This window comes from Bufo gargarizans, chromosome 2, assembly GCF_014858855.1.
Source record: "Bufo gargarizans isolate SCDJY-AF-19 chromosome 2, ASM1485885v1, whole genome shotgun sequence".
Taxonomy (NCBI): domain Eukaryota; kingdom Metazoa; phylum Chordata; class Amphibia; order Anura; family Bufonidae; genus Bufo; species Bufo gargarizans.
Window position 1 is genome coordinate 314,860,602 of NC_058081.1, and position 12,850 is coordinate 314,873,451.

Genomic DNA, 12,850 nt, shown 5'->3' on the forward strand with positions numbered 1-12,850 from the left:
AAAAGAGGCTACAGTGCCAAACACATAAAAGATGCCATAGCTCAGGTCTCCACTATAGAAAGGGGATCCCTCCTGTACTCTAAACAGCAAGATCCTTTGCAAAGGGAGGTTCCACCTCTTGATATAGACACCAACAGTAAAGTCAAAAACAGAAATAAAAACTGCAATATCAAGGACAAGGACACAAGGAATAATTTGTTTGTGACCCAATATAGTACAGAGTACCAACAGATTTGTCATATTATAAAAAAACATTTTCCTGTCCTGTCTTATGATGGTCAATGGACTGACATAGTTGCAGATGGGGTTAAATGTGCAGCTAGAAGGGCACCCACAATTGCAAACTATGTCAGTCCTAGTCTATATCAAGAGGAGAAAAAGTCGCAACCTGTGTGGCTTAGGACCAAGGGGAGTTATAAGTGTGGACACCACAGATGCATTTGCTGCACACACATGATTAAATCCAAGACCTTTTCCTCAACAGTAAATAACAGAGTTTTTCCTATGAAAGCGTATCTCAACTGCAATACAACCCATGCTGTCTATTTGATCACTTGCACTAAATGTAAACTGCAATACGTGGGTTGCACTATTAATGCTATAAAATCTAGAATACGCAAACACATCTCTGATGTGCCCCATCATGGCAGTCGCAATGTGTCTGCAGCTAGTCTGCATTTTGCTGTCTGCCATGATGGGGACACATCAGACATGGTAGTACAAGGCATAGAAAAGGTTTTTCTACCTAAGCGTGGAGGAGATTATAGAAGGAAACTATTAAATAGAGAATCCTTCTGGATTTTTTCGCTGAACACACGTCAACCTGAGGGGCTCAATAAACGTCTAGATCTGATCATGCAGCAATAACTCACATACCAGGGATCTGATATGTGAACTCCTCTTTTTTCTGGAAGTATTACGGTACTCAATTCTCTGATAATGTGATCTCCATTATATTCCATCATATTCTGGCATAATACTGTTACATATTCAGTTTATATTTCATGTATCCATTATATATGTACATCTTTGTATGACATAGTTTGTGCATAGCTATTGGCCACATATATTTTCTCTATGCATACATATGGTTATATATTTACGTTTTTTTCTTTAAATTGATTTTCATATGAAGAGTTAACTTGAAGGTGTGGTACCTCTTTCTGGGGGCGGTTACAGGCCTGTGGGAACATTAGTGAACACAGGTGCACCCTCCCCTATAAGAGGTCTCACTCTCAATGTTTTTCTGTGTCATGAAGAAGGGCTGGAATAGTTTCTAGTAGCCCGAAAAGCTTAGACAAGACTGTTATTTTGTATCCTCGGATGAGTTTTTAACCGCAAGCTGAATAAACGCCTATTCCTTTTTAAGTGGAGCTGGATTTTCTCAACTTCTTTTCTTCATTGTTTAAAAATAAATGGCAAATCGTCAGTGCATATGTATTCACCCCCTTTTCTATTATGTCTCTAAATAAGTTTTGGTCCAACCAATTAACTTTTGAAGTCACATAATTAGCAGGCAACAGGAAGACCAAGGAGCTCTCCTAACAGGTCCGAGACAAAGTTTTGGAGAAGTATAGATCAGGGTTGGATTATATCCCCAACTTTAAATATCTCATAGGGGGCTATTAAATCCATTAAACAAAATGGAAAGAATATAATTACAAACCTTACAATAGGAAGCCACCCACCAAAACTCACAGGCTGGGCAAGGAGGGTATTAATCAGAGATTCCAAAAAGACACCTATGATAACATTAAAGGACCTCCCAAAAACATTTCCACACAGTGGCAAGGTGACATAGTGTGGAGATGGCAGCAGCAGTGGCAGGATAACACAGAGTGGCAAGGTGACATAGTGTGGAGATGGCAATAGCAGGAGCAGCATCAGGATACCACACAGTAGCAAGGTGACATAGTGTGGAGATGGCAGCAGCAGCATCAGGAGACCACAAAGTGACCCGGTGACAGAGTGGGGCAGTGGGTGGCAAACCCAGTACCCGCTGACGAAGGTTGGTGAAAGAAGGAGCAGTTGACATTAGATGTGTAGCATCAGGCGGGTGGCAGCATCAGAGTAGTAGCTAAGGCAGGTAGCCAGAAGAAACCGGTCTCTTTTATCAAAGTGTTGGTGTGACACCATGGATGATATAGTCTGATGCAATGTGACATATTGTGGAAATGGCAGTAGCAGCAGCAGCAACAGGATGCCACACCATGGCAAGGTGACATAGGGTAGAGATGGCAGCAGAAGCAGCATCAGCATACCACAGAGTGGCAAGGTGACATAGTCTGCAGTTAGCAGCAGCATCAGGATTCCACACAGTGGCAAGGTGACATAGTGTGGAGATCACAGCAGTAGCATCAGGAGACCACACAGTGGCAAGGTTACATAGTGTGAATATGGCAGCAGGATGCCACAGAGTGGCAAGGTTACATAGTGTGGAGATGGCAGCAGCAGCATCAGGAGACCAGAAAGTGACCCGGTGACAGAGTGGGGTGGTGGGTGGCAATCCCAGTACCCGCTGACGAAGGTTGGTGAAAGAAGGTGCACTTGGCATCAGATATGTGGCATCAGGCGGGTGGCAGCATCAGAGTAGTAGTTGAGGCAGGTAGCCAGAAGAAACCGCTCTCTTTTAGTGTTGGTGTGGCACCATGGATGATCTAGCCTGATGCATCAGGAATTGGTGGTTGGAAATCCTGACTGATCCATGCCTGATTAATCTTGACAAAGGTCAGTCTCTCCACATTTTGGGTGGACAGGCGAGTTCTCCTTGGGGTAACTATGGCCCCCGCTGCACTAAACACCCGCTTTGATGCCACACTACTGGCCGGGTAGGACAGCTTTTCCAGGGCAAACAAAGTTGCGGCCACAAATCCAGTTTGGCTGCACAGTAGTCCAGCGGATCTTCAATGTGGGGTGGCAGGGTGCTGTCCAAGTATGCCACCACCCGCTGGTTTAGGTCCTGCTCCAGGTCTACCTGCTGCTGTTGAGTAGTTTCTTCACTATGCGGGTGAAGAAAGCTGCTCATTAGAGACTGTAGACTCAGGCTGCTGCTGATGGAGCTGGTACTGCTCCTGCCACCCCACCCCTCCCCAGCAGCCATGGCAGTGGAATGTGAGCGCAGAGGGCTCCCCGGTCAGACCTGCGAGAGAAAGGACAATGGAGCAGACAGACAGCGGCCAGCTGACTACATAGGATGTCTCTGTAATAGTTCTGTTTTTCCTCCTTCTCAGTGGGTGTAAAAAGGCCCCCATTCTAGACGGGTAGCGAGGGTCCAACAAGGTGGAGAGCCAGAAGATATCCCTCTGTCAAATGGTGACAATTCGGCTGTCAATATGCAAGCAAGTGAGCATGCATCGGGCCATTTGTGCAAGTGACTCGGAGGGACTCCCTGCCTCCATCTCCACTGCATACTGCCACTGTGTGTCTCGGTCATCTGTCTCGTCTTCCTCTTTGCCCTGTAGCTCCTCTGGCTGCTCCTGATCCTCCTCTCCTGTCACCTGTATAGAAAAAACGCCCATTACGCTACACATTGCCAGTGCTCTAATGTACTCCTCTTACAGTTCAGCTCCCACAGGGCTTATACGGCCGTGAGATCTAGGCGCCACGTCTCCAGTCCCCTGACCAGCCACTGTTACCACCATCTGTTCCAGGACATGAAGCAGTGGAATGACATCATTCATCCGTAATCCTGGCGAATGACAAATAACGTTGTGTCCTCAAAAAGCTGGAGCAAACGGCAGGTGTCACGCATGAGCTGCCACTGGCTAACATCCAAGTTGCTCTCCTATCAGCTTGCATTATCAAGAAATAGTTGATTGCCTTTCTCTGTTCATATAGTCAGTCCAACATATGGAGTGTGGAATTCCAACGGGTGGAAACGTCGCATATCAGCCTATGTTGGGGAATGCCATTCTGTCACTGCAGCTTAAGGAGGGTGTGCTTTGCGGTGTATGAGTGGCTGAAGTGCATGCAAAGTTTCCTGCCCATTTATAGGATGTCTTGCAGATGTGTAGAAGACTTCAGGAACAGCTTGACAACCAGATTGAACACGTGGGTCATGCAGGGCGCATGGCTCAGCCCTCCTTGACGCAGTGCCGACACAATGTTCTTTCTGTTGTCGGTCACCATGGTTCCAATTTTGAGTTGTCGGGGAGAAAGCCAGGATTCGATTTCTTGACAAAGGACATGGAGCAGTTCCTACCCTGTGTGACTCCATTCGCTCAGGGAAACGAGGTGTAGAACCAGCATGACACCGCCGTGCCCTGCACATGTGGTATGCTGGAGGCGCACTGTGACTTTTCCCTGCAGTGGAGGCTGAGGACATGGTGGAGTACGAGGAGGCAGAGGCATGACAACGTGGAGGAGGAAGCAGCGTGACCTGGCCAAGTTGCTGGTGTGGTTGTGCAGGAAGTACATTCACCCAGTGGGCCGTAAACGACATGTACTGTCCCTGACCGCACTTATAGCTCCACACGTCGGTGCTGCAGTGCACTTTGGCAGACACCTACAGGCTCAAGGACTGGCCCATTTTCTGTTCTACATATTTGTTCAGGGCTGGTACTGCCTTTTTTGCAAAGAAATGACAGCTTGGTACTCTCCACCTCGACTCGGCACAAGCCATCAGTTCTCTGAAAAGTGCAAGTCCACCACTTGGAAAGGGAGGGACTGCAACACCAGCAAATTGGACAGGAGCACGTTCAGCTTCGCCACTGTTGGATGCGTGCAAGCATACTGCTGTCTATTGGCAATCGCTTTGGTGATCAATTGCTGACGGGATGACTGATAAGGAGTAAGAGAAGGAGGAGCATCTGGACCAGCAGAAGATGGGAATGACAGACAGCTCCCTGTATGGCAACGCTGTATATGTTGACGCAGGTCCGTAGTGCCAACATTGGCACCCTGGCCACGCTTCACCTTCTGCCCACATATTCTACATATGGGCGCGTTAACCTCCTCTGTCGGCTTAACAAACACTGCCACACCGCCGAGTAGGTGACTTTCTCCTCAAGAGTCCGCACTGATTGACTGCTACCGCCGCTACTTCCCTGGCAGGTAGGCTGCTGCGAAGCAGGTGGTCTACCCCGGGCATGTTTGGCTCCTCACCTCCCACTGCTGCCACCCTGCAGACTCCCAGCCATGCTACCAGCTTGCTGGCTCAGCTGCTGCCTCACGGGGAAGCTGCTACCCTCTTCTCCTGATGATGATGAAGCTCCCAAGTGTGATCAGCTACATTATCATCATCGAGTACTGTCTGCACGTCACTGATGTCCTCCTCAACGGTCTCTGGGTTAGGAGCCTGACCTCTCGCAACACCACCTCCCACGCCACTCTCCTCATCACTATTTGCCTACCTAGCGGAGGAAGTGGTGGATGTCAGATATTGGCTGGCCATTAACTGCTGACTGTCCTCTAGTAGCTCATCCTCGCTGAAAAGTGGAGCCGAGCACACAACATATGATACTTCTATGGGTAAGGGAACAGAAAAGGACAGAGGCATGTTAAGGACAGGTGAGGGTATAGGGCCTGCTCCCGAGCCATGCCAACTGAGGGTTGTGTCTGACAAACCCACCAACTGTTGGCTGGGGGTGTCTGATGTAACTTGGGATAAAGTGGATGACCGAGTTAACCAATTAGGAACCGCTGGGTTGCTGGTCAAGATACTACTGCTAGTTGGCATCGGGAGCTCAGGCCTCTCTCTGCGACTCCTGCTGCCATGCCCCCTTATTCTGCTGTGACCTTTGTATGCGCCAGAAACATTTATGCCTCTGCCACTCCTCTGTGCATGGCCTGGCACTTCTCTGTCTGACATACTTTTACCTGAACTAAATTAAAAGCTCCAGCTGGACGGGAGCATGAGAGCGTCTGACGTAGGACGCTAGGGCTCCGCCCCCCCGCCCCCTTGCCGCATGCTGGCCGCCCATACCGCCGCTCTGAACATCTGATCGCTGTGAGGCCGAGAGTCTGAGATACTGAGGCCGCCCTTAGACTGTCTCGGATGCCGATGCTGACGTCCTAATCTTCGTCCCGTGGTGCCTGTAGTTCTCAGGTGGTGAGTCGCTATAGTGGCCGTGCCGCAGGAGATGATTGTGAGTGGAGGTGCTGGCACGCTGAAGGCTGAAGGCTGGAGGAGTAGGAGTATGTGCACTGATTACATGTGCTGAGGGAGAGCACCAGCTGACTGCTCTCACTGAGATGGCGTCTGGGATTGCTGTCGCTCGCTCCCGAGGTCTTGTCCCGTGGATTCCTGTCAGTCCTTGTCAGAGTAATTGACCCAGACTGTAATATCTGAAGGACGGGTTCCTTAAGTCTTTTCTGGAGATCTGCGTTTTCTGGAGATCTGCGGACTGGCTGGGGGTGATCAATTCTAGGGCGTACAGCTGGCTCTGTACACTACTGTTCACTATTGCTGTTCATTTTTGTGACCCATGTTCCACTTCTACCCATATGTCTGTTCTCACGGGGAAGAAGGGTGGACCCATGTTCAGCTCCTGCTCTTAAGCCCGCTCTCATTGTGAGGAAGGGCAGACAGCAAGGGTGGTATCCCGGAGATGGTAGCTGATGGAGGGTCTGCTCGCTCGCTATTGTGACTGTGGCGGTGACTACGGGTATGCAGTTTGAGGTCATTGCAGACTGAAAGGATAAATGATATCTGCCTTGAAAACATCTGGTTGATGTCAGAAGCAGCTATTGAGCACAGATAGTATCACCGTGAATTAAGCGTGGAGAGAAAAAAACGGGGGAAGTCTGGGTTCTGGAGTACAACCCCTAACAACCCCGTTTGAGATAATTCCTTCCGCCCTCAGGTCTTACACTAACAGTATCATACCTCTCCGAAATTAATCAACTAACTATTCGCTTTCCAGACACGCCCGGACTTTAGGACCTGAGTCATAATTCCCAAAGGAAATTAATTTTTCCTTTTGGTCAAGGTCCCAACTAACACCACTAACTTTCCTTTTCCCCCTTTGAACTGACTTTTGTGTTTAAATGTGTTTAAATGTGGATATAATTCACTGTTTATATCTGATTGCTTGAGACCAATGTGATCAATGTGTTTAATTTAAGAAGGGGACTATATTTGTTATAAAACAGTTGGAGAACTCAAAATGCCGCCTAAAAAAAGGGAGGAACAGCGCGGCCCTACGGGGAGCACCGCTAGGCGATCAGCAGGAGGATTGGAAAGTGGGTCTAAACAGTTGGGTCTAAATAAGTATTTGGTTCCGAACTCACCCGGGTCTAGATCCCCACAAAAAGAAAAAATCCTAGATCCTAGATTGCAGAGTCCGACACATGAGATGTCAGCCGAAGGGGGAGAGGGGGAGAGGGGAACCCCAGTGACATATACAGAAACAGACGTAAAAATGGTGCAGGATATACTTGGCACGGTTTCACGGATGGAAAATCTAATGGGTAATTTGGTAACTCAGCTTGGGGCAGTGCAGACGGACGTTATGGTTATACGAGCTGAGATGGAAAAAGTAAGGCAGCGGTTGCATAGAGTGGAAAAAAGGATCCCTACCCTAGAGAAATCCGTCCAGAAATTAGAGAAGGAGGTGACACTTCTAAAACAAACAAATGTTAAGATGGAACAAAAATTGGCCGACCAGGAGGATAGATCAAGAAGGTCAAATATAAGATGTGTGGGGATCCCAGAGCGAGCGGAGGGAGAAAACTACTGAATTTATGGAAAAATGGTTAAGGGAGAATAGTAGAGAAGGTACTCTCTCCCCCCTGTTTTCCATCGAAAGAGCACATAGGGTCCCCACAAAAAATAGGGCGCCAGGGGACCACCCTAGACCGATACTGGTGAAATGCCTTTTATCTAAGGACCGAGACGGAATATTAGCTGACGCTAGAATTTTAGAAAGATATCATATACACGGGGTAAAGATTAAACTCTTCCCAGATTATTCATTTAGAACTAATGCACAAAGAAGAGAGTTTATATCGGTCAAAAAAAGATTAAGGGAGGCAGGCATAAAGTACAGCTTATTTTTTCCGGCTAAACTAAGGGTAGAATATAATGGTAAGATTGTTTTTTTCCAGACTCCGGAGGAAGCTAGCGACTGGGCGGATGGGGAGGGTCTCTGAGGCGGGGGAGGGAGGAGGCGATAGGGGCCATAATGCTAAGTTAGGGAGTCGCCCGGACTGCTAATCTGCAGAAAGGGGGGCTATTTGGATGGGGGGGTATATAGGGGATGTGGGGGGGTATATAGGGGATGTGGGTGGGTATATAGGGGATGTGGGTGGGGGGAACGTGGAAAGAAAACCTTTTTTTTTTTTTCTCCATCCCCCTCTGTTAGATGGTTAGGGTCCTTTCATTGAATGTGAGAGGGCTCCGTGAGAGGGTTAAAAGGTACGCTATCCTTGAGTGGATGAAGAGGTTCCTGCCAGCCATCATCTGCCTCCAGGAGACACACCTGGATAAGGAATCAGTGAGATGGTTCAGAACCCAGATGAAATTATGTACTCTTGTTATTCAAAAACACACCAAACTTGGTCGAGAATAGATATGATTTTTGGAAACAAAAATCTAATATCGCAAAATAGGATTAGGACAAAGTATATACCTATGGCCCTGTCGGACCATAGTGCAATGGTAATTGAGTTGGATTTAAAAAAATATATATATTTTGCCGTTGTTTAAATTTAATCCTCATTGGCTATTATTGATCTCAGATATTGAGAATATAATGGAGGAGTCAAAACTCTTCTTCACGGAAAATAACGGTTCTGTCGGTAGACTTGTGGTTTGGGACACTTTTAAGGCATTTTTGAGGGGAATATTGTTTAAAAAAGTAAATTATTGGAAAAAAAAGTACTAGAGAGAACGGGAAGGTACTGGAAAAAAAATTGCAAGAGGCTGGAATGGTATGTATGAGATATCCTACTGCACTCAATAAGAGAGTTTGGGAGGAAGAGCAGGAAAAGTTGAAGATATATCAATTAGAAAAAAGTAAGAAAGAATTGCTCTTTCAAGGGATTCAGTTAGCCTCGGAGGGTGAAAAGGTTGGTAAAATATTAGCAAATATAGTGAGAAATCAAAAAGGGAAATCATGGATCGGTGTGATCAAAGATAAAACGGGCAAATTATTTACCACATCCAAAGATGTTAAAAAAGTGTTCGGGGACTACTTCCAAGAGCTATACAAGTCTAGGGTACAATACTCAAAACAAGAGTTAGATTCATATCTAGACAAGATTGCCTTTAGTAGGATATCTAAGGTCCAAAAAGAATATTTGGAAAAAGAAATAACGGAGGCAGAAATAAATTTAGCTCTGGGGAAGGTTAAACTTGAGAAAACACCAGGTGGAGACGGGCTTCCCTTCGAAATATATAAAACCTTCTCCCAGGTATTAGTTCCAGAATTAAATACCGGATTCTATGAAAGAAGCAATTATTGCATTAATTCCAAAAAAGGGGAAAGAACAAACAGATCCCGGCTCATACAGGCCAATATCCCTCTTGAACACGGACGTCAAAATTTTGGCGAAAGTTTTGGCGGATAGGCTCTCAAGGGTTATTAAGGTAATAATAAATAAAGATCAGACGGGATTTATACCGGGTAGAACAATATACTCCAATATAAGGAGGCTATTCCTTAACATTGAAGCCAATAGATCAGACGTAGGAGAGAAAGCGATACTTTCTTTGGATGCCCAAAAGGCATTCGATTGCATCGAATGGGAGTATTTATGGGCAGTACTAAGGAGGTTTGGTATAGGGGAGGGTTTTATAGGGTGGATCCAGCTAATATATCGTAACCCTAGGGCCAGAGTGGTTGTGGATGGGAGCTTGTCCCTGCCGTTTGCCCTATCACGAGGCACAAGGCAGGGATGCCCTCTCTCCCCACTGTTATTTGCAATTGCAATTGAACCTTTGGCAAACATAATAAGAAATGACAGGGAGGTCAAAAGTTTCTCATATATAGGTGGAGAAGAAAAACTGCTAATGTATGCAGATGATATTTTACTTTTTTTGCAAAACACTGGGGATCAATTTAACAAAGTGGTAGAGATAATAGATAAGTTTGGGTTTTTTTCTGGCCTAAATATCAATTGGGGGAAATCACACATGTTATTATTAGGAGATGGCCAACTACAAAGAGATACACGGGTGCACGTTCTTAAAAAACACGAAAATTTTAAATATCTCGGCATACAAATTTCTGGAAACATAGAAGAATATGAAAAACTAAATGTCCTCCCCTTAATAAAAGAATTAAGAGCTAAAATACACATATGGAAAAGACTACCAATGTCAATGCAGGGTAGGATAAATTTATAAAAATGGTCTTTCTTCCAAAGATACTTTATGTACTACAAAACGCCCCAGTAAGAATACCGCAGAATATTTTTAAATTATTTGATAGATTAATGGGGGATTTTGTTTGGAAGGATGCGATGCCTCGGATAAAGAAGGAAGTCCTTCAGCTTCCAGTGCAAGAAGGAGGATTAGCGCTTCCCAATCTGTTTTTTTTATTATTTAATAACACAATATGGGAACATAAAGGATAGTTTAGATAGTCAGGTGGGTAGGCAAGAATTAAATAGATGGGGATGGAAAGAGAAATGTAATCACTTAGAGGTGTTGGAGTCAGGTTTTTTGGGGGAAAAAAATACTGGTAATAGGATACTAAATCTAGTAGAATATGTATGGGGGGAAATTAAGAAGATATTGGAGATTAAAGGGTTTTTGAAGTATACACCGATATGGAAAAATATTAATTTAAAGGAATTGGAAACAATAAGAGATTATATAGATTGGGGGAAAAAAGGAATGAAATATCTAATCAGATTTTTGAGGAAGATAAGCTGAAGGATTTTAACATAATGGTGTCGGAATTTGGGATCCCCTATAGTGATATGTATAAATATTTCCAGCTTAGGAACGCATTGCGGACAGTAGTACAGGAGGATAGGTACAGAAGGGAAAAATCGGATAGGTTGGATAGGTTTGTGGTGGTAGGGGAAGGAGGTGGAACAACTGCAAAGAGATATAGGCTTTTGATGGAGGGAAAGAGAAAAACGATTACAATGCTTGCTGCGAAAAAATGGGAGAAAGATCTAGATTCCTTTACAGAAGAAAAATGGAGAGATGCTCTTGGAAACTATGCGACAGTTTCGGATAGGGGTTCGCAAAAGATTTCACAATTTTTTATAGTGCATAGATTACATCGATCTCCATGGATGTTGAAAAGAATGGGAGTTAGAGTAACAGATAAGTGTCCAAAATGCTGCGAGGAGAGAGCCGATTTGATACATTGTTTTTGGAGGTGTCCCAAACTTCATAGATATTGGACAGATATAATGGAAACCGTGTTTTTGCTCCTGAAGGTTCGGTTGCCCAATGATCCAGTAATTTGTATTTTAGGGGCAATTGAACATTTGAAATTAAATAAAAAAATCCGATTGGTTTTGAATAAAGTATTATTTCAGGCCAGGCTTCTTATACTTAGGAAATGGATAACGGTAGATATACCGACGGTGGGACAGTGGAGAAGAGCAATAGATAATCTAATCAAAGAAGAACGTGGGAGGAAGAATTATACTAAAAAGTCACCAAATCTCGACCAGGTTTGGAAAAATTGGCTACTTTAGTTTTTTTTTTTTTTTTTTTTTTTTTGTTTTGTTTTGTTTTTTTACCACGCTCCCTCGCGTCCTTTTGGGGCTGGGAGGGAAGGACACGGGGGGTGGACGGGAGGGGGGAGGGGGAAAGAAAGGAAAAGAAAGTGAATAGTAATTATCGATTACCAATAATTGTTTTTTCACGTATTGTTGGAGCAATGTGTTGCTTTTTTATGGATGTATTTATTGTATGAAATTGAAATAAAGATATACAAAATAAAAATAAAAAATTAAAAGCAAATTAAAACTCCCCTTAAAATGACATAAATATTTTTCTTTCTGTACTGAAATTGGCCACTAAACGAATTCACTGCAAATAAATGCACCAGTGAAGTGTGCATATATTTTACTTTATGTACTGAAATAGGCCACTAAACACTTTCAACACATATAACTGCAGAAGTGAACTGAGAATATATTTTTCTTTTTGCACTGAAATAGGCCAATAAACGCTTTTAGCAGAAATAAATGCACTAGTGAAGTGAATATTTGTTCCTTTCTGTACTGGAATAGGCCAGTAAATGCTTTTACCACAAATTACTGCACCAGTGAAGTGCGTATATATTTTTCTTTCTGTACTGAAAAAGGGCCACTAAATGCTTTCAACACATATAACTCCAGAAGTGAACGGAGAATATATTTTTCTTTTTGTACTTAAAAGGCCACTAAACGCTTTTAGCTTAAATAAATGCAACAGTGATGGTGCATATATTTTTTTCCTTTTTGTACTGAAATAGGACACTAAATGCTTTTAGCTGAAATAAATGCACCAGTGAAGTGAATATATTTTCCTTTCTGTACTGAAATAGGCCAGTAAATGCGTTTACCACAAATAACTGCACCAGTGAAGTGCGTATATATTTTTCTTTATGTACTGAAATAGGCCACTAAAGGCTTTTAACACATATAACTACAGAAGTGAACTGAGAATATATTTTTATTTTTGTATTGAAATAGGCCATTGAACGCTTTTAGAAGAAATAAATGCACCAGTGAAGTGCATTTATATATATTTTTTTGTGTTCTGAAATAGGCCAATAAACGCTTTCAACACATAAAACTGCAGAAGTGAACGGAAAATATATTTTTATTTTTGCACTGAAATAGGTCACTAAACGCTTTTAGCAGAAATAAATGCACCAGTGAAGTGCATATATATTTTAGGTAATGTTATCCAGCTCACCTGGTCGGCGTGTAATATCACATGTGCACAGAGTCAAGC